At 37.8% G+C, this 4,802-nt stretch overlaps 1 long non-coding RNA gene and 1 pseudogene across 3 annotated transcripts; one reads left to right on the forward strand and one right to left on the reverse strand.

Annotated features, from left to right (window-relative positions):
* Positions 1 to 216: 216 nt before the first annotated feature.
* LOC147488232 (uncharacterized) lies at positions 217 to 3,921 on the reverse strand. Of its 2 annotated transcripts, none has more exons than XR_015202297.1 (2): positions 3,474 to 3,921; positions 217 to 1,440 (listed from the first exon to the last, which is right to left on the reverse strand). It is a non-coding gene; the product is annotated as an uncharacterized LOC147488232 (long non-coding RNA). The 2 variants fall into 2 exon arrangements; XR_015202296.1 differs by having other exon boundaries at positions 217 to 1,479.
* On the forward strand, positions 2,212 to 4,802 carry LOC147488233 (heat shock 70 kDa protein, mitochondrial pseudogene; annotated as a pseudogene). Its single transcript, XR_015202295.1, has 2 exons — positions 2,212 to 3,146; positions 3,930 to 4,802. The product of XR_015202295.1 is annotated as a heat shock 70 kDa protein, mitochondrial pseudogene (transcript).

Here is a 4,802-nt window from a genome sequence, read left to right on the forward strand (position 1 = left end):
CGTCTTTGCTATTGAAGATGGGCTCAATAGTTTTCTTTACAAGGGGTTGTCTACGCTTTATTTTATTTTCTATCACGCAAATGTATGGACGGGTTAGGCGAGAATAACCCGGCTTTCTCGCCCGTGTTTTGTGCATCGAACTGCAACATGTTCCCACACGTTGGACAGAACTCCATTGCAGCAATATATGCTTCTTTAAAACTTGTGGAAACCGCATGCAGCAAAGCTAAGTATTATTGATATTGATATTAAAAGTGTTATTACATTCATGCATGCAACGACGACGACGACAACAACAACAACAACAAGTCAAAACAACAACAATAACACATGACGAGAGAGGGTCCAACGGTCCAACTCCAACCATCACTTGTACTGAACAAATCATATTGACAGTAATTGTGATATTTAAAAAGGGGATGGTTATATGAACTCCACTAAAACGAACTCCAAATAAACTCCACCACTTAACTCAATGAACTAGAAGCTGATTTTTGGTGGAGATGTTTTCAACATAATAGAGATCATCCTCACAAAAAATCAGCTCATTTGAAGATGTACAACCTCATCAAAAATCATTTAGAAAGTTATGAAATTATCCAACGGTCCAAATTTTTTTAATTTCGATACAATTTTTGACAAGGTTAGACATATTCAATTGAGCTGATTTTTGGTGGGGGTGTTCTCCATCATGAGATGTACACATCCACAAAAAATTAGTCCTTAGTTCATTTTGTAAGTTCATTTTTATGAGTGGAGTAACTTTGGAGTCGCTATAAGGTGGAGTTCATATAACCATCCCCATTTAAAAAATATGAATAGGCCCTCATTATATCCAACCTGAACAAATGATTTGTGGTATGATGATATCTCCAGAACACAGAAACAGAGATCAATCACAAAAATCAGAAGTGGAATAAAAATATATAAACAATAAAAAATAGAACACAACTCAACATTTAAAATCATCAGATAACTAAACAACTATCAACCTTACCTTTATACCTTTCTCTCAAGATGGGTTTTAGTCTTTTAGACTAAGTTACATTAGCACGGGATGGTATTAAGACTACAACTATCAATCATCTCGCAGATAATGACAGAGTGGTCTAGATGCCTAGTATACAAGATAGTTGTATGTGCATATATAGGACGTTACATACCCTCATACGAACAACCCTTCATCCAACTCAAACAACTCCGATTGCCCCATCTCCATCGACAATTACAACAATCCTTTTTTTCTCCATCCATCTGATAATCCAGGGAATGTGCTCCTTGATGGTGACAATTATCAGACTTGGAGTAGGGCAATGTGCATGGTACTTACAGCGAAAAACAAACTCGGGTTTGTTGATGATCTATCTTGGTTGTTGAATGCTATTTCAAAAGATCTTTGCAATAGCATCATATATTCCAACACTGCTGCCAAAGTGTGGTCTGATCTCCGTGAGCGATTTCCACAAGGTAACCGTAAATCTATTAAACTAACTAACTTAAGTCGAAAGAAATAATTAATTACTGTTGTACCCTTCTAGTTACTAAAAGGACACTGACATATGATTCAATTGCATAAAACCAATCAAAGCCAAAATGGGTAAAAAGAATTATCCCGCAAAACATTTAAGCCCAATTGTTTATACTAGTATATTGCATTGATTGAGCAGAGGCATTTCTTCAAGAAAAGTCGAAAAGTACCGCTTTGGCATTAAGTTTTATTTATGATTTTCGCGAATCGGGGGTGGGCGATATGAATAATGACGGGGGATATCGACCGAGAACACCGATTTCTCGGCAAAAAACATACTTGTATGATTTATATATATTATATAATAAAAAAAAACATAAAGCTGGAAATTGAAATCCAACAGCTAGCCAATGGACAAGTTAATGGGGATAGAGAAGATATAGCCCATGATTCATTGAAGAAGAAAAACCATAAGCCCTTGTGAATTGGGTTTATAAACTAGTATATTGCATGAGCCGGTGTTATTCTTTTGTTTAGAGATAAAAAGTCTATCTTCATGACTTTGTTTATTTTTCACATTTTGTGAGCAGTGTTTGTTTTCTTCAATGTTTTATTTAATTTGTTGTAAAAAAAGTCGAAAGGGTCTCAATTTTTTTTTTTACCGATTTGGCTATTCATATTTTAATTTTAAGCCAAATAATTGTATAATTATATAATAATATATGATTAAATAATGAAAAGTTGACTCTATTTAGCATTCTATACATAGTTAGCACTATTTCTATAAAAGCACTCAAAAAAGGGATACTGTCAGTTCACTTTATTTCTTCTTCAAACCTTATTAGAGTTTTTGGGTGAAACTCACAGAGTCACCGAAACCATTTCATAACAGGTGCCCTAGAGGCGTGCATAGACATGGGATGTTGGCAGTCTATTTAAATAGTGGATGAAGCTTCGTTTCAACAGAAAACTCAAGTATTCTCCTCCAAATTGACTACACATCGGAGACCCAACCCATCATACGTCACCCATTGTCACCATTTCTCACAAATAAACACTCGCCCAACTGAAACTCAGCCCATGATCCATTAGATCTTCCTGGTTCTTCTTAAACCAGTACGTTGTCATGTTTTTTAGTTATATGTTAAAAATAGACAATTTCAAACACTTTCTAAAGGCGCTAAGGCAGAGATCTGTCATAATCTCATTATGATAGATTATGTTAGGCAGGTCATGGGTGGCAAGCAATTAACCTCTGCCATCAGATGATTTTTCTGCCAGTGCAAGTATCCCTCAGTCACTCGGAAAGAGAAAACAGACTGCTACTTACAGAGTTACAGTTGACAGTTTTATAGGAAGTATCTACCTAGGACCTACTAAATAGAGGTAAACTATATTACAGGCTTTATGGCCACTACCACTATAAGTTTCAGTCAAGCGAGACAAAGGGATTGAAAAATGAGCAGTTAGGTAATTTCATTTTGTATCCTTAAGGCACACAAGACTATGGCCAAACAGTGGACAGAAAGACTCATCCCTTGAAGTAGTTGTTCTTAATGACAGTGGTGGTGTTTAAAATGTAAGAGAGGAGACCATGGGGGATGAATTCCAGAGCTTCATCAGGGTATGTAGGAGTACAGCTGTAGCATCTCTAGCCCACTCAAAGTTTTTCAAATAGGCAAGTTCAGACTTCTCTCTCTCCTTGCCTATTATCTCTATCTTCACTATACTTAATTTGACCTTCTCTTCCATACATACACCTAGAAGGTTTGACAACTTACTTTATCACGTGGCTTGCAAATTTTAAGCTTCTCCTTTTTGCCTTTAACTTCCAATATGTCACTCCTTAGTTTTATTTCCTTGGCTTGGCTTCTTATTGAAATAAATCACCCCAAGAAGACACTAAGCCTTAAATTGATTGGTTTGCAGTGTTAGTCATGTTACATGTGTGCGAGATCAATACTGAAAAATATGAAAAAATAAACGGAGAAACCGAAGTTGTTACCTGAGAGACCGCGATTAATTGAGAGATATCGAGAGCAGAGACGAGAGTTTGGAGAGAAGGATGAATTCGTAGCAGAGACGATCGAGAGAACGTTCTGGGCCCAAAATGTTCTTTTGGGCTGTACTTGTAGTCCATTCATTTAATAAGCATAGTAGCACATCTAGTGATTGGGAGTTCTTGGTTTGACTTTGTTGTTTTGTTCTTCACCAAGTGAAAATGCATCTTTTAACCTACATTATAGCCAGGGAGTCTTCTACACTCGTGTAGTCAGTATGCTTGAAGACACATTCCATTACCTAATGTTGTGATTCGAGACCACCTCTGTGTGGCGTACTAGAATTTTCAGGTTGAAGTAGTTTGCTGTTGGCACTTGGCAGATCACTTGGCGTTTATCTTGCATGTTTTGGTGTTTACTATATGATTTCCGACTTTTAATATGATGCTTGAGCTGTGCAGGTATTCTCCACAGCAGCTGATAACCAGACTCAGGTTGGTGTTAAAGTCCTGCAAGGTGAGCGGGAAATGGCGTCTGACAATAAGCCCTTTGGGGAGTTTGAGCTTATGGGTATCCCACCTGCTCCTAGAGGCATACCCCAGATTGAGGTCACGTTTGACATTGATGCCGATGGTATTGTGACCGTTTCTGCCAAGGACAAAGCTACAGGAAAGGTGCCGCAGATTACAATCAAGTCATCGGGAGGGCTGTCTGAGGATGAGATTGAGAAAGTGGCAAGGGAAGCTGAGTTGCATGCTCAGAAGGACCAAGAAAGGAAAACACTCATTGACATCAGGAACACAGCTGACACAACCACCTACAGCATTGAGAAAAGCTTGAATGAGTACAGGGACAAGATCCCTGCTGAAGTTGCAACTGAAATTGAAACTGCAGTTTCAGACCTCAGGAAGGCTATGGCGGGTGACAACGCTGATTAGATTAAGGCAAAACTTGATGCTGCCAATAAGGCTGTATCCATGATTGGGGAGCACATGTCAGGAGTTTCAGGTGGATCTGGGTCAGGAGGTCCATCTCAAGGTGGTGATCAACCACCAGAAGCAGAGTATGAAGAAGTAAAGAAGTAACTTTATATAAATACTTAGGTTTTCTCAGTAAGTTCATAATAACAGCTTCAGATCTTGTTGAATCTTCAAAACTTGTTTTTTTTATTTTTAGAGGCTATATTTAAGAAAACTACATTTTGGAGAATTAGAAATGCAATCATGGACTGCACTCTCTGTGTTGTCTAATTGTCATTAGCAGTTCCACAGTGTATTACTGTATTATGGGCCGTCTGGTTTTTTCGTCAATGTATAAGAGTCTCTGTTTTTCCA

Source organism: Coptis chinensis, chromosome 7 (assembly GCF_015680905.1).
Source record: "Coptis chinensis isolate HL-2020 chromosome 7, ASM1568090v1, whole genome shotgun sequence".
In the NCBI taxonomy this organism is placed as follows: Eukaryota; Viridiplantae; Streptophyta; class Magnoliopsida; order Ranunculales; family Ranunculaceae; genus Coptis; species Coptis chinensis.